General features: G+C 39.5%; 1 protein-coding gene across 1 annotated transcript in view; it reads left to right on the top strand.

Annotated features, from left to right (window-relative positions):
* LOC142255757 (formyl peptide receptor 2-like) overlaps nt 1–18,104 on the top strand; it is a 36,465-nt gene that overhangs the window by 16,808 nt on the left and 1,553 nt on the right. The gene's annotated exons all lie outside the window — the stretch shown is intronic.

The following is an 18,104-nucleotide window of genomic DNA, read 5'->3' as shown; positions in this document are numbered from 1 at the left end:
CACTTTTCTCCATTTATTCTCCACTTTTTCTCCACCTTTTTCTCCATTTTTTTCTCCACTTTTTCTCCACTTATTCTCCCACTTTTTCTCCACTTTTTCTCCATTTTTTCTCCACTTTTTCTCCACTCTTTCTCCATTTATTCTCCACTTTTCTTCACTTTTCTCCAATTTTTTTCGTCCACTTTTCTCTCAACTTTTTCCTTCACACTTTTCTCCCTTTTCTCCACTATTCTCCACTTATCTCCACTTATTCTCCACTTATTCTCCGCTTTTTCTCCACTTTTTCTCCACTTATTCTCCACTTTTTCTCCACTTTTTCTCCACTTATTCTCCACTTTTTCTCCACTTTTTCTCCACTTATTCTCACTTTTTCTCCACTTTTTCTCCACTTTTTTCTCCACTTTTCTCCACTTTTTCTCCACTTTTTCTCCACTTTTTCTCCACTTATTCTCCACTTATTCACCACTTTTCTCCACTTTTTCTCCACTTTTTCTCCACTTATTCTCCACTTATTCACCACTTTTCTCCACTTTTTCTCCACTTATTCTCCACTTTTTCTTCCACTTTTTCTCCACTTATTCTCCCACTTTTTCTCCACTTTTTCTCCACTTATTCTCCACTTTTTCTCCACTTTTTCTCCACATATTCTCCACTTTTTCTCCACTTTTTCTCCACTTTTTCTCACTTATTCTCCACTTTTCTCCACTTTTTCTCCACTTTTTCTCCACTTTTTCTCCACTTTTTCTCCACATTTTCTCCACTTTTTCTCCACTTTTTCTCCACTTTTTCTCCACTTTTTCTCCACTTTTTCTCACTTTTTCTCCACTTTTTTCTCCACTTATTCTCCACTATTCACCACTTTTCTCCACTTTTTCTCCACTTATTTCCCACTTTTTCTCACTTTTTCTCCATTATTCGCACTTTTTCTCCACTTTTTCTCCACTTATTCTCCACTTTTTCTCCACTTTTTCTCCCACTTTTTCTCCACTTTTTCTCCACTTTTTCTCCACTTATTCTCCACTTTTTCTCCACTTTTTTCTCCACTTTTTTCTCCACTTTTTCTCCATTTATTCTCCACTTTTTCTCCACTTTTTCTCCATTTTCCATTTCTCCACTTTTTCTCTCCACTTTTTCTCCACTTTTCTCCACTTTTTCTCCATTTATTCTCACTTTTTCTCCACTTTTTCTCCACTTTTTCTCCATTTATTCTCCACTTTTTCTCCACTTTTTCTCCATTTTTTCTCCCACTTTTTCTCCACTTATTCTCCACTTTTTCTCCACTTTTTCTCCATTTTTTCTCCACTTTTTCTCCACTCTTTCTCCACTTTATTCTCCACTTTTTCTCCACTTTTTCTCCATTTTTTTCTCCACTTTTTCTCCACTTTTTCTCCACTTATTCTCCACTTTTCTCCACTTTTTCTCCACTTTTTCTCCACTTTTCTCCACTTATTCTCCACTTATTCTCCACTTTTTCTCCACTTTTTCTCCACTTTTCTCCACTTTTTCTCCACTTTTTCTCCATTTCTCCACTTTTTCTCCACTTTTTCTCCACTTTTCCTCCACTTTTTCTCCACTTTTTCTCCACTTATTCTCCACTTTTTCTCCACTTTTTCTCCACTTTTTCTCCATTTATTCTCCACTTTTTCTCCACTTTTTCTCCATTTTTTCTCCACTTTTTCTCCACTTTTTCTCCACTTTTTCTCCATTTACTCTCCACTTTTTTTCCACTTTTTCTCCACTTTTTCTCCACTTTTTCTCCATTTATTCTCCACTTATTCTCCACTTTTTCTCCATTTTTTCTCCACTTTTTCTCCACTTATTCTCCACTTTTTCTCCACTTTTTCTCCATTTTTTCTCCACTTTTTCTCCACTCTTTCTCCATTTTTCTCCACTTTTCTCACTTTTTCTCCACTTTTTTTCTCCACTTTTTCTCCACTTTTTCTCCACTTTTTCTCCACTTATTCTCCACTTATTCTCCGCTTTTTCTCCACTTTTTCTCCACTTATTCTCCACTTTTTCTCCACTTTTCTCCACTTATTCTCCACTTTTTCTCCACTTTTTCTCCACTTATTCTCCACTTTTTCTCCACTTTTCTCCACTTTTCTCCACTTTTTCTCCACTTATTCTCCACTTATTCTCCACTTTTTCTCCACTTTTTCTCCACTTATTCTCCACTTTTCTCCACTTTTTCTCCACTTTTTCTCCACTTATTCTCCACTTTTTCTCCACTTTTTCTCCACTTTTTCTCCACTTTTTCTCCACTTTTTCTCCACTTATTCTCCACTTATTCACCACTTTTTCTCCACTTTTTCTCCACTTTTTCTCCACTTATTCTCCACTTATTCACCACTTTTTCTCCACTTTTTCTCCACTTATTCTCCACTTTTTCTCCACTTTTTCTCCACTTATTCTCCACTTTTTCTCCACTTTTTCTCCACTTATTCTCCACTTTTTCTCCACTTTTTCTCCACTTTTTCTCCACTTTTTCTCCACTTATTCTCCACTTTTTCTCCACTTTTTCTCCACTTTTTCTCCACTTTTTTCTCCATTTATTCTCCACTTTTTCTCCACTTTTTCTCCATTTTTTTCTCCACTTTTTCTCCACTTTTTCTCCACTTTTTCTCCATTTACTCTCCACTTTTTTCCACTTTTTCTCCACTTTTTCTCCACTTTTTCTCCATTTATTCTCCACTTTTTCTCCACTTTTTCTCCACTTTTTCTCCATTTATTCTCCACTTTTTCTCCACTTTTTCTCCATTTTTTTCTCCACTTTTTCTCCACTTATTCTCCACTTTTTCTCCACTTTTTCTCCATTTTTTCTCCACTTTTTCTCCACTCTTTCTCCATTTATTCTCCACTTTTTCTCCACTTTTTCTCCATTTTTTTCTCCACTTTTTCTCCACTTTTTCTCCACTTTTTCTCCACTTTTTCTCCACTTTTTCTCCACTTTTTCTCCACTTATTCTCCACTTATTCTCCGCTTTTTCTCCACTTTTTCTCCACTTATTCTCCACTTTTTCTCCACTTTTTCTCCACTTATTCTCCACTTTTTCTCCACTTTTTCTCCACTTATTCTCCACTTTTTCTCCACTTTTTCTCCACTTTTTCTCCACTTTTTCTCCACTTTTTCTCCACTTATTCTCCACTTATTCTCCACTTTTTCTCCACTTATTCTCCACTTTTCTCCACTTTTTCTCCACTTTTTCTCCACTTATTCTCCACTTTTTCTCCACTTTTTCTTCACTTTTTCTTCACTTTTTCTCCACTTTTTCTCCACTTATTCTCCACTTATTCTCCACTTTTTCTCCACTTATTCTCCACTTTTTCTCCACTTTTTCTCCACTTATTCTCCACTTTTCTCCACTTTTTCTCCACTTATTCTCCACTTTTTCTCCACTTTTTCTCCACTTATTCTCCACTTTTTCTCCACTTTTCTCCACTTTTTCTCCACTTTTTCTCCACTTTTCTCCACTTATTCTCCACTTTTTCTCCACTTTTTCTCCACTTTTTCTCCACTTTTTCTCCATTTATTCTCCACTTTTTCTCCACTTTTTCTCCATTTTTTTCTCCACTTTTTCTCCACTTTTTCTCACTTTTCTCCATTTACTCTCCACTTTTTTCCACTTTTTCTCCACTTTTTCTCCACTTTTTCTCCATTTATTCTCCACTTTTTCTCCACTTTTTCTCCACTTTTTCTCCATTTATTCTCCACTTTTTCTCCACTTTTTCTCCATTTTTTTCTCCACTTTTTCTCCACTTATTCTCCACTTTTTCTCCACTTTTTCTCCATTTTTTCTCCACTTTTCTCCACTCTTTCTCCATTATTCTCCACTTTTTCTCCACTTTTTCTCCATTTTTTTTCTCCACTTTTTCTCCACTTTTTCTCCACTTTTTCTCCACTTTTTCTCCACTTTTTCTCCACTTTTTCTCCACTTATTCTCCACTTATTCTCCGCTTTTTCTCCACTTTTTCTCCACTTATTCTCCACTTTTTCTCCACTTTTTCTCCACTTATTCTCCACTTTTTCTCCACTTTTTCTCCACTTATTCTCCACTTTTTCTCCACTTTTCTCCACTTTTCTCCACTTTTTCTCCACTTTTTCTCCACTTATTCTCCACTTATTCTCCACTTTTTCTCCACTTATTCTCCACTTTTTCTCCACTTTTTCTCCACTTTTTCTCCACTTATTCTCCACTTTTTCTCCACTTTTTCTTCACTTTTTCTCACTTTTTCTCCACTTTTTCTCCACTTATTCTCCACTTATTCTCCACTTTTTCTCCACTTATTCTCCACTTTTTCTCCACTTTTTCTCCACTTATTCTCCACTTTTTCTCCACTTTTTCTCCACTTTTTCTCCACTTTTTCTCCACTTTTTCTCCACTTATTCTCCACTTTTTCTCCATTTATTCTCCACTTTTTCTCCACTTTTTCTCCATTTTTTTCTCCACTTATTCTCCACTTTTTCTCCACTTTTTCTCCACTTATTCTCCATTTTTTCTCCACTTTTTCTCCACTTTTTCTCCATTTATTCTCCACTTTTTCTCCACTTTTTCTCCATTTTTTTCTCCACTTTTTCTCCACTTATTCTCCATTTTTCTCCACTTTTTCTCCACTTTTTCTCCATTTTTTTCTCCACTTTTTCTCCACTTTTTCTCCACTTTTTCTCCACTTTTTCTCCATTTTTTTCTCCACTTTTTCTCCACTTTTTCTCCACTTTTTCTCCACTTTTTTCCACTTATTCTCCACTTTTTCTCCACTTATTCTCCACTTTTTCTCCACTTTTTCTCCACTTTTTCTCCACTTATTCTCCACTTTTTCTCCACTTTTTCTCCACTTTTTCTCCACTTATTCTCCACTTTTTCTCCACTTTTTCTCCACTTTTTCTCCACTTTTTCTCCATTTATTCTCCACTTTTTCTCCACTTTTTCTCCATTTTTCTCCACTTTTTCTCCACTTTTTCTCCACTTTTTCTCCACTTTTTCTCCACTTATTCTCCACTATTTCTCCACTTTTTCTCCATTTATTCTCCACTTTTTCTCCACTTTTTCTCCACTTTTTCTCCACTTTTTCTCCACTTTTTCTCCACTTTTTCTCCACTTATTCTCCACTTTTTTTCCACTTTTTCTCCACTTATTCTCCATTTTTTCTCCACTTTTTCTCCACTTTTTCTCCATTTATTCTCCACTTTTTCTCCACTTTTTCTCCATTTTTTTCCACTTTTTCTCCATTTATTCTCCACTTTTTCTCCACTTTTTCTCCATTTTTTTCTCCACTTATTCTCCACTTTTTCTCCACTTTTTCTCCACTTATTCTCCATTTTTTCTCCACTTTTTCTCCACTTTTTCTCCATTTATTCTCCACTTTTTCTCCACTTTTTCTCCATTTTTTTCTCCACTTTTTCTCCATTTATTCTCCACTTTTTCTCCACTTTTTCTCCATTTTTTTCTCCACTTTTTCTCCACTTTTTCTCCACTTTTTCTCCACTTTTTCTCCATTTTTTTCTCCACTTTTTCTCCACTTTTTCTCCACTTTTTTCCACTTATTCTCCACTTTTTCTCCACTTATTCTCCACTTTTTCTCCACTTTTTCTCCACTTATTCTCCACTTTTTCTCCACTTTTTCTCCATTTATTCTCCACTTTTTCTCCACTTTTTCTCCACTTATTCTCCACTTTTTCTCCACTTTTTCTCCATTTATTCTCCACTTTTTCTCCACTTTTTCTCCACTTTTTCTCCACTTATTCTCCACTTTTTCTCCACTTTTTCTCCATTTATTCTCCACTTTTTCCCCACTTTTTCTCCACTTATTCTCCACTTTTTCTCCACTTTTTCTTCACTTTTTCTCCATTTATTCTCCACTTTTTCTCCACTTTTTCTCCACTTATTCTCCACTTTTTCTCCACTTTTTCTCCACTTATTCTCCACTTTTTCTCCACTTTTTCTCCACTTTTTCTCCACTTTTTCTCCACTTTTTCTCCACTTATTCTCCACTTTTTCTCCACTTTTTCTCCACTTTTTCTCCACTTTTTCTCCATTTATTCTCCACTTTTTCTCCACTTTTTCTCCATTTTTTTCTCCACTTTTTCTCCACTTTTTCTCCACTTTTTCTCCATTTACTCTCCACTTTTTTTCCACTTTTTCTCCACTTTTTCTCCACTTTTTCTCCACTTTTTCTCCACTTATTCTCCACTTTTTCTCCACTTTTTCTCCACTTTTTCTCCACTTTTTCTCCATTTATTCTCCACTTTTTCTCCACTTTTTCTCCACTTTTTCTCCATTTATTCTCCACTTTTTCTCCACTTTTTCTCCATTTTTTTCTCCACTTTTTCTCCACTTATTCTCCACTTTTTCTCCACTTTTTCTCCATTTTTTCTCCACTTTTTCTCCACTCTTTCTCCATTTATTCTCCACTTTTTCTCCACTTTTTCTCCATTTTTTTTCTCCACTTTTTCTCCACTTTTTCTCCACTTTTTCTCCACTTTTTCTCCACTTTTTCTCCACTTATTCTCCACTTATTCTCCGCTTTTTCTCCACTTTTCTCCACTTATTCTCCACTTTTTCTCCACTTTTTCTCCACTTATTCTCCACTTTTTCTCCACTTTTTCTCCACTTATTCTCCACTTTTTCTCCACTTTTTCTCCACTTTTTCTCCACTTTTTCTCCACTTTTTCTCCACTTATTCTCCACTTATTCTCCACTTTTTCTCCACTTATTCTCCACTTTTTCTCCACTTATTCTCCACTTTTTCTCCACTTTTTCTCCATTTATTCTCCACTTTTTCTCCACTTTTTCTCCACTTATTCTCCACTTTTTCTCCACTTTTTCTCCATTTATTCTCCACTTTTTCTCCACTTTTTCTCCACTTTTTCTCCACTTATTCTCCACTTTTTCTCCACTTTTTCTCCATTTATTCTCCACTTTTTCTCCACTTTTTCTCCACTTATTCTCCACTTTTTCTCCACTTTTTCTTCACTTTTTCTCCATTTATTCTCCACTTTTTCTCCACTTTTTCTCCACTTATTCTCCACTTTTTCTCCACTTTTTCTCCACTTATTCTCCACTTTTTCTCCACTTTTTCTCCACTTTTTCTCCATTTATTCTCCACTTTTTCTCCACTTTTTCTCCATTTTTTTCTCCACTTTTCTCCGTTTATTCTCCACTTTTTCTCCACTTTTTCTCCATTTTTTTCTCCACTTTTTCTCCACTTTTTCTCCACTTTTTCTCCACTTTTTCTCCACTTTTTTTCCACTTATTCTCCACTTTTTCTCCACTTATTCTCCACTTTTTCTCCACTTTTTCTCCATTTTTTCTCCACTTTTTCTGCACTTTTTCTCCATTTATTCTCCACTTTTTCTCCACTTTTTCTCCATTTTTTCTCCACTTTTTCTCCACTTTTTCTCCACTTTTTCTCCATTTATTCTCCACTTTTTCTCCACTTTTTCTCCACTTTTTCTCCATTTATTCTCCACTTTTTCTCCACTTTTTCTCCACTTATTCTCCACTTTTTCTCCACTTTTTCTCCACTTATTCTCCACTTTTTCTCCACTTTTTCTCCATTTTTTCTCCACTTTTTCTCCACTTTTTCTCCATTTATTCTCCACTTTTTCTCCACTTTTTCTCCATTTTTTTCTCAACTTATTCTCCACTTTTTCTCCACTTTTTCTCCACTTTTTCTCCATTTTTCTCCACTTTTTCTCCACTTTTTCTCCATTTATTCTCCACTTTTTCTCCATTTTTTTCTCCACTTTTTCTCCACTTTTTCTCCACTTTTTCTCCACTTTTTCTCCACTTTTTCTCCACTTATTCTCCACTATTTCTCCACTTTTTCTCCATTTATTCTCCACTTTTTCTCCACTTTTTCTCCACTTTTTCTCCACTTTTTCTCCACTTATTCTCCACTTTTTTTCCACTTTTTCTCCACTTATTCTCCATTTTTTCTCCACTTTTTCTCCACTTTTTCTCCATTTATTCTCCACTTTTTCTCCACTTTTTCTCCATTTTTTTCTCCACTTTTTCTCCATTTATTCTCCACTTTTTCTCCACTTTTTCTCCATTTTTTTCTCCACTTATTCTCCACTTTTTCTCCACTTTTTCTCCACTTATTCTCCATTTTTTCTCCACTTTTTCTCCACTTTTTCTCCATTTATTCTCCACTTTTTCTCCACTTTTTCTCCATTTTTTTCTCCACTTTTTCTCCATTTATTCTCCACTTTTTCTCCACTTTTTCTCCATTTTTTTCTCCACTTTTTCTCCACTTTTTCTCCACTTTTTCTCCACTTTTTCTCCATTTTTTTCTCCACTTTTTCTCCACTTTTTCTCCACTTTTTCTCCACTTTTTCCCCACTTTTTTCCACTTATTCTCCACTTTTTCTCCACTTATTCTCCACTTTTTCTCCACTTTTTCTCCACTTTTTCTCCACTTATTCTCCACTTTTTCTCCACTTTTTCTCCACTTTTTCTCCACTTATTCTCCACTTTTTCTCCACTTTTTCTCCACTTTTTCTCCACTTTTTCTCCATTTATTCTCCACTTTTTCTCCACTTTTTCTCCATTTTTCTCCACTTTTTCTCCACTTTTTCTCCACTTTTTCTCCACTTTTTCTCCACTTATTCTCCACTATTTCTCCACTTTTTCTCCATTTATTCTCCACTTTTTCTCCACTTTTTCTCCACTTTTTCTCCACTTTTTCTCCACTTTTTCTCCACTTTTTCTCCACTTATTCTCCACTTTTTTTCCACTTTTTCTCCACTTATTCTCCATTTTTTCTCCACTTTTTCTCCACTTTTTCTCCATTTATTCTCCACTTTTTCTCCACTTTTTCTCCATTTTTTTCTCCACTTTTTCTCCATTTATTCTCCACTTTTTCTCCACTTTTTCTCCATTTTTTTCTCCACTTATTCTCCACTTTTTCTCCACTTTTTCTCCACTTATTCTCCATTTTTTCTCCACTTTTTCTCCACTTTTTCTCCATTTATTCTCCACTTTTTCTCCACTTTTTCTCCATTTTTTTCTCCACTTTTTCTCCATTTATTCTCCACTTTTTCTCCAATTTTTCTCCATTTTTTTCTCCACTTTTTCTCCACTTTTTCTCCACTTTTTCTCCACTTTTTCTCCATTTTTTCTCCACTTTTTCTCCACTTTTTCTCCACTTTTTTCCACTTATTCTCCACTTTTTCTCCACTTATTCTCCACTTTTTCTCCACTTTTTCTCCACTTATTCTCCACTTTTTCTCCACTTTTTCTCCATTTATTCTCCACTTTTTCTCCACTTTTTCTCCACTTATTCTCCACTTTTTCTCCACTTTTTCTCCATTTATTCTCCACTTTTTCTCCACTTTTTCTCCACTTTTTCTCCACTTATTCTCCACTTTTTCTCCACTTTTTCTCCATTTATTCTCCACTTTTTCCCCACTTTTTCTCCACTTATTCTCCACTTTTTCTCCACTTTTTCTTCACTTTTTCTCCATTTATTCTCCACTTTTTCTCCACTTTTTCTCCACTTATTCTCCACTTTTTCTCCACTTTTTCTCCACTTATTCTCCACTTTTTCTCCACTTTTTCTCCACTTTTTCTCCACTTTTTCTCCACTTTTTCTCCACTTATTCTCCACTTTTTCTCCACTTTTTCTCCACTTTTTCTCCACTTTTTCTCCATTTATTCTCCACTTTTTCTCCACTTTTTCTCCATTTTTTTCTCCACTTTTTCTCCACTTTTTCTCCACTTTTTCTCCATTTACTCTCCACTTTTTTTCCACTTTTTCTCCACTTTTTCTCCACTTTTTCTCCACTTTTTCTCCACTTATTCTCCACTTTTTCTCCACTTTTTCTCCACTTTTTCTCCACTTTTTCTCCATTTATTCTCCACTTTTTCTCCACTTTTTCTCCACTTTTTCTCCATTTATTCTCCACTTTTTCTCCACTTTTTCTCCACTTTTTCTCCATTTTTTTCTCCACTTTTTCTCCACTTATTCTCCACTTTTTCTCCACTTTTTCTCCATTTTTTCTCCACTTTTTCTCCACTCTTTCTCCATTTATTCTCCACTTTTTCTCCACTTTTTCTCCATTTTTTTTCTCCACTTTTTCTCCACTTTTTCTCCACTTTTTCTCCACTTTTTCTCCACTTTTTCTCCACTTTTTCTCCACTTATTCTCCACTTATTCTCCGCTTTTTCTCCACTTTTTCTCCACTTATTCTCCACTTTTTCTCCACTTTTTCTCCACTTATTCTCCACTTTTTCTCCACTTTTTCTCCAATTATTCTCCACTTTTTCTCCACTTTTTCTCCACTTTTTCTCCACTTTTTCTCCACTTTTTCTCCACTTATTCTCCACTTATTCTCCACTTTTTCTCCACTTATTCTCCACTTTTTCTCCACTTATTCTCCACTTTTTCTCCACTTTTTCTCCATTTATTCTCCACTTTTTCTCCACTTTTTCTCCACTTATTCTCCACTTTTTCTCCACTTTTTCTCCATTTATTCTCCACTTTTTCTCCACTTTTTCTCCACTTTTTCTCCACTTATTCTCCACTTTTTCTCCACTTTTTCTCCATTTATTCTCCACTTTTTCTCCACTTTTTCTCCACTTATTCTCCACTTTTTCTCCACTTTTTCTTCACTTTTTCTCCATTTATTCTCCACTTTTTCTCCACTTTTTCTCCACTTATTCTCCACTTTTTCTCCACTTTTTCTCCACTTATTCTCCACTTTTTCTCCACTTTTTCTCCACTTTTTCTCCATTTATTCTCCACTTTTTCTCCACTTTTTCTCCATTTTTTTCTCCACTTTTTCTCCATTTATTCTCCACTTTTTCTCCACTTTTTCTCCATTTTTTTCTCCACTTTTTCTCCACTTTTTCTCCACTTTTTCTCCACTTTTTCTCCACTTTTTTTCCACTTATTCTCCACTTTTTCTCCACTTATTCTCCACTTTTTCTCCACTTTTTCTCCATTTTTTCTCCACTTTTTCTGCACTTTTTCTCCATTTATTCTCCACTTTTTCTCCACTTTTTCTCCATTTTTTCTCCACTTTTTCTCCACTTTTTCTCCACTTTTTCTCCATTTATTCTCCACTTTTTCTCCACTTTTTCTCCACTTTTTCTCCATTTATTCTCCACTTTTTCTCCACTTTTTCTCCACTTATTCTCCACTTTTTCTCCACTTTTTCTCCACTTATTCTCCACTTTTTCTCCACTTTTTCTCCATTTTTTCTCCACTCTTTCTCCACTTTTTCTCCATTTATTCTCCACTTTTTCTCCACTTTTTCTCCATTTTTTTCTCAACTTATTCTCCACTTTTTCTCCACTTTTTCTCCACTTTTTCTCCATTTTTTCTCCACTTTTTCTCCACTTTTTCTCCATTTATTCTCCACTTTTTCTCCATTTTTTTCTCCACTTTTTCTCCACTTTTTCTCCACTTTTTCTCCACTTTTTCTCCACTTATTCTCCACTTTTTCTCCACTTTTTCTCCGTTCTTTTTCTATGGTCGGTCTACCCATTAGCTCTGCCATGCATACTGTAGCTCTACACCTACTGCACATGTTACTTTATGATTGACATCTCTTTCGTACCAGAGCTGTCTAAGTCTACTCTGACCCCATATTTGTCATTGGACAAAAACATATATGCTTATGAAAAAAAAAATGTTCTTAATACGGACCAATAAAGAGTGATTTTGCATTACTATCCATTGTGACTTACTGACTTTGTCTGGGAGATTTATAGTGCCGAGGTTACTCACTAATTTTATCTATTATTACCTCTGAGCACCTATATACCAGTGAGCAGAGCTTCCTCTACAGTAGTTCTCCTAATTAGGCATGCCCTTACCTCATGAGCAGGGCATTGCAGCTTTGGTAGCAGCCATTACGACATGGACTCTGCTGCTGTGGACCCGGGGAGAGTGAGTGCAGATTCATTGCACCCACACTCCTCACATGAAGGGTCCGCACTCCTAGAAAATGGGGGATACATTCCCTGAGTGTCTCCCCCCCATATTCTAGACGGTCCAGAGTCGTCGTGGGACCCCTTATTTTTTTTCTTACAATAAATTGGTGAAAGAGGAAATGTTTTGGGGACTGTTTTTTCAAATAAATTTCTTTTGTCGATTTTTTGTTTTTGTTAGTACTGACAGTTTATGATGTTGGGTATCTAATAGACGCCATGACATCACAAACTGCTGGGCTTGATCTCAGGTGACTTTACAGCTAGTATCAACCCGATTTATTACCCCGTTTGCCACTGCACCAGGGCACGGGATGAGCTGGGGTGAAGTGCCAGGATTGGCGCATCTAGTGGATGCGCCACGTCTGGGGTGCCTGCGGCCTGCTATTTTTAGGCTGTGAAGGCCCAATAACTATGGACCTTCCCACCCTGAGAATACCAGACCACAGCTGTCCGCTTTACCTTGGCTGGTGATCCAATTTGGAAGGGACCCTACTTTTTTTGTGTAATTATTAATATTTATAAAATAATTATAAAAAAGAGCCTGAGGGGACCTCCACATTGGATCCCCAACCACGGTAAAGCTGCCAGCTGTGGTTTTCAGGCTACAGCCGTCTGCTTTACCCTAGCTGGCTATCAAAAATGGGGGGACATAACGTCATTTTTTTTTTTTAACTATTTTTTAAATAGAAAAAATTAATGGGCTTCCCTGTATTTTGATTGCCAACCAAGGTAACGGCAGGCAGATGGGGGTGGCAACCCATAGCTGTCTGCTTTATCTGCGCTGAGAATCAAAAATACCGCGGAGCGCTACGTCATTTTTTTAAAGATTTATTTTTACAGCACTGTGATGTCCAGCAATCAAAATACAGGGAAGCCCATTTTATTTTTAGTTATTTAAATAAATAATTAAAAAAAATATATATGGGCTCCCGCTGCATTTTTTGTATTGCTAGCTAAGGGTAATCCAAGCAGCTACTGGCTGCTAACCCCCACTGCTTGATGTTACCTTCACTGGCAATGGAAAATCCAGGGAAGCATTTTTTATTTTTTTTGCCAAAAAACTACAAAAAAAGGACGTGAGCTTCGCCATATTTTTGTATGCTAGCCAGGTATAGCAGGCAGGTGCTGGAAGAGTTGGATACAGCGCCAGAAGATGGCGCTTCTATGAAAATGCCATTTTCTGAGGCGGCTGCAGACTGCAATTCGCAGCAGTGGGGCCCAGAAAGCTCAGGCCAACCTGTGGTGCGGATTCCAATCCCCAGCTGCCTAGTTGTACCTGGCTGGACACAAAAATGGGGCGAAGCCTACGTCATTTGTTTTCTAATTATTTCATGAAATTCATGAAATAATAAAAAAAGGGCTTCCCTTTATTTTTGGTTCCCAGCCGGGTACAAATAGGCAACTGGGGGTTGGGGGCAGCCGTACCTGCCTGCTGTACCTTGCTAGCATACAAAAATATGGCGAAGCCCACATAATTTTTTCAGGGGGCAAAAAACTTCTGCATACAGTCCTGGATGGAGTATGCTGAGCCTTGTAGTTCTGCAGCTGCTGTCTGTCTGTATGGAGAAGAGCAGACAGCAGCTGCAGAACTACAAGGCTCAGCATACTCCATCCAGGACTGTATGCAGAAGTTTTTTGCCCACCAAAAAAATGACGTGGGCTTCGCCATATTTTTGTATGCTAGCCAGGTACAGCTGGCAGCCACGGGCTGCCTCCAACCCCCAGTTGCCTATTTGTACCCGGCTGGGAACCAAAAATATAGGGAAGCCCGTTTTTTTTTAATTATTTCACTTATTTCATGAAATAATTAAAAAACAAATGACGTGGGCTTCGCCCCATTTTTGTGTCCAGCCGGGTACAACTAGGCAGCTGGGGATTGGAATCCGCAGCACAGGTTAGCCCGAGGTTTGTGGGCGCCTCTGCTGCGGATTTCAGTCCGCAGCCGTCCCAGAAAATGGCGCTCTCATAGAAGCGCCATCATCTGGCGCTGTATCCAACTCTTCCAACAGCCCTGGAGCCGGGTGGCTTGTTGGGTAATCATGAGTTAATACTGGCTTTGTTTAACCAGCCAGTATTAAGCCAGAGAATGTCAGGCACGTTTGACCCGGCCATTAAGAATCTCCAATAAAGGGTTAAAAAAAAGACACCACACAGAGAAAAAATACTTTAATAGAAATAAATACACAGACACATTAGAGACTCCATCTTTATTACCCCCTGTCAGCCCTCCACGATCCTGCTCTTCTGTCTTCTTTCTTTCTAGTGTAGTAGTAGTGACGATTGTAGTGAGGATGAGGTGCACCAGCTCATCACTTGGGGCTGGGGAACCTCCATCCTCACTACAATCATCACTAGTGTAGTAGTAGTGACGATTGTAGTGAGGATGAGGTGCACCAGCTCATCACTTGGGGCTGGGGAACCTCCATCCTCACTACAATCATCACTACAATCGGGAAGCAGCGTGCAGCCTTCACTCCGTGAGAGATCAGTGCTGGCTGCTAGCGGTAACGCTGACAGACGCGTTACCATAGCAACGGTGCTCTCGGAGCCGCGGTTAGCGGTGACGTCACCGCTAACTGCGTTGCTATGGCAACGGTGATCTCCGTTAATGACCGGCTGTGTCAGCCGGTCCCTAACGGAACGGGGAGTCGACCGTGTGCTAGAGCATGTCGCCGGTACACGGCGATACACATATGTGCACCGTGTACCGGAGAGATGCACTCGCAGGTCCTACATGACGTGTCATGTGACCAGTCTGTAGCCAATGAGAGAATAGCCACGTGACTGGTCACATGGCTATTTTGACGTCACGATAGGTCCTGCATCTCTGCTGGCAGTGCAGGTCACCGGGAGGATTCAGTGATCATCGGATGGAATAGCGGCAGGAGACAGAGTGCAGAAGGGATCGCGGGGACCGGTAAGTGTTATGGCAATGTTTATTAACTGTTTGTGTACATTTATAATGCATTTTTATGTGTTTGTGATTGCCTCCCATTCTAGCCTATACGTTCGAGTTCGGTTCGTCGAACGTTCGACGAACCGAACTCGAACGGGACCCCCGTTCGGCGAGCCGACCTCGAGCCGAACCGGGACCGGTTCGCTCATCTCTAGTCTGCAGTGCTGAAGTCTCTGCCGACTGTGCGATTCACTTCATTGCTACGTGGAGCTGATACAAAGCACTCGTGTTCTGTAGCAGAGCTGACAGTGTCGTGTGGATTACGTCGGACCTGGAGGGGTATTTGGGGATTTTAATAAAATGTTGATACAGTGTTTTTTTGTCTTTTATTCCAAATAAAGGATTTTTCGTTGTCTGTGTTTCTTTACTTTCACTTTCAGTTTAATCATGGAAGGTATCTCGGGGAGACGCCTGGCATGATTAAATCCTTATTACCTCGATTACCACCTCACCAGGGCAATTCGGGATGAGCTGGGTAGAGTCCACCGGGACTGTCACATCTAATGGATGTGGCTATTCCGGGCAGCTGCTGGCTGATATTGTTAGGGTGGTGGGCTCCCGATAACGTGGAGCTCCCCATCCTGACAATACCAGCCTCCAGCCATGTGGCTTTATCCTGGATGGTTTCAAATACGGGGGGAACCGCATATATATATTTTTTTTATTTATTTTACTGCACGATATAGACCTGCCCACAGGCAGCTGTGATTGGTTACAGTGAGACAGCTGTCACTCATTGTGGAGACGTGTCTTACTGCAACCAATCATGGGTGCCGGCGGGCGGGGAAAGCACGGGATAACTGATTGACTAATGAAGCGGAAGCCATTTTCTAAAGAGGAAAAGACACCGCAGATTTGTGACAGCGTGCAGTGAGGCGCCCGTGATCGGTGAGTAGGAAAGGGAGAGGGATTGTGCTGGGGACGCAGGACGCATGCCGATAGCAACATGTGCACATAGCCTTACTGTGAAAAGCCACGTTTTTGGTGCTCGAACCGTTCTCGAACCTAACACGAACTGTCGAACTTTTAGCAAAAAGCTCAAGTTTGATCTCGAACACCCCCCAAAATCACTCGAACTTGAAATTGGCGAACCTCGAACATCGCTCATCTCTACTTCTAACACTCACTTCCTCCTTCAGCCTCACCAAATGGTCCTCTGCAGCTACTCACAAAGATGGCCACACGCTGGACCTCATCTTCACTCATCTCTGTTCCCTATCTAACCTCTCTAACTCGCCTCTCCCCCTATCTGACCACAACCTACTCACATTCTCTTCCCTCTCTTCTCTAAGTACACAACCCCCCTCCACAATCTTTCACATCCCTGCAGAAATCTCAATCAGCTTGATTTACACTCACTCTCTCAGTCTCTTTTCCCTCTTGCAGACATCGCTTCTTCACACGATGCAGATACTGCTGCCACTTTATACACCACCACCATCTCAGTACACCCGCACAATCAACAGGCAACTCTGGCACATGAGCCAGACTAAAGAATTGATACGGGCTTCCAGAATTGCTGAGCGCAGATGGAAGAGGTCTCATTCCACTGAGCACTTCCTTACATACAAACAGGCTCTCACCACTTTCAAGTCTGCTCTCACTGCTGCAAAACAAACCTTCTTCTCATCCCTCATATCCTCTCTATCCCACAACCCTAAACAGCTATTCAACACTGTCAACTCTCTCCTCCTCCTTCCCCCAGCACCACCTCCCTCTCTTCTCATCTCATATGAAGACTTTGCCACTTTCTTCAAGCAGAAGATTGACAACATCAGAGCAAGCTTTGGCCCACAATCACCACAGTCACTCCTCACAACTAGTCAGCCTTCTTTCTCCAAATCCAGCTTCTCCTCCATGACAGAAGATCATCTCTCTACTCTTCTATCAAGATCACATCTCACAACCTGCCTGCTTGATCCACTCCCATCCCACCTCATCCCCAATCTCACCACAGTCTTCAGCCCGACCTTAACCCATCTCTTCAACATATCACTAACAACTGGTGTATTACCTTCATGCTTTAAACATGCTTCCATCACACCCATCCTCAAAAAGCCCTCCCTTGACCCTTCCTCTGTGTCAAACTATCGCCCCATATCACTTCTCCCTTATGCCTCAAAACTACTGGAACAGCATGTCCATCTTGAACTGTCCTCATACCTCTCTTCCTGCTCCCTCTTTGACCGGTTACAATCTGGCTTCCGACCCCATCATTCCACTGAAACTGCCCTAACCAAAGTCACTAATGACCTACTAACCGCAAAAGCCAAGCGACACTACTCTGTCCTCCTCCTCCTGGACCTGTTCTCTGCCTTTGACACAGTAGAGCACTCCCTTCTTCTACAAATTCTCTCATCTCTGGGCATCACAGACTTGGCACTATCTTGGATGTCCTCATACTTAACCAATCGAACTTTCAGCGTCTCCCACTCTCACACCACTTCCTCATCTCACCCCCTATTTTTCGGTGTCCCCCAAGGCTCAGTTCTTGGACCCCTACTGTTCTCCATTTACACCTTTGGCCTGGGACACCTCATAGAGTCCCACGGCTTTTAGTGTCATCTCTATGCTGATGATGCGCAGATCTACCTCTCTGGACCTGACATCACCTCCCTACTAACCAGAATCCCACAATGTCTGTCTGCTATTTTATCCTTTTTCTCTGATCGATTCTTAAAATTGAACATGGACAAAACAGAATTCATTGTCTTTCCTCCTCATCACTCAACTCCCCCACCTGATATATTCCTCAATGTCAATGGCTGCTCACTTTCCCCAGTGCCACGTGCTCGTTGCCTGGGAGTAATCCTAGACTATGATTTCTCTTTCAAGCCACACATCCAAGCCCTCTTCACCTCCTGCCGCCTCCAACTCAAAAATATTTCCCGGATCTGTACATTCCTTTCGCAAGCAGCTGCAAAAACCCTAGTACATGCCCTTATTATCTCCCACCTGGATTATTGCAACCTCCGGCTCTGTAACCTCCCTTATAACAGTCTTGCACCCCTACAATCTATTCTAAACTATGCTGTCCAGCTAATCCACCTGTCCCCCCGCTACTCCCCGACCTCTCCTCTCTGCCAATCCCTTCACTGGCTTCCCATTGCCCAACGCCTCCAGTTCAAAACCCTAACCATGACCTACAAAGCCATCCACAACCTGTCTCCTCCCTACATCTCTGACCTAGTCTCCCAGTACTTACCTGCA

The sequence above is a fragment of the Anomaloglossus baeobatrachus genome, chromosome 11, assembly GCF_048569485.1.
Source record: "Anomaloglossus baeobatrachus isolate aAnoBae1 chromosome 11, aAnoBae1.hap1, whole genome shotgun sequence".
In the NCBI taxonomy this organism is placed as follows: domain Eukaryota; kingdom Metazoa; phylum Chordata; class Amphibia; order Anura; family Aromobatidae; genus Anomaloglossus; species Anomaloglossus baeobatrachus.
The sequence above is the reverse complement of the archived record's forward strand: the minus strand, read 5'-3'. Positions and strand labels throughout refer to the sequence as shown.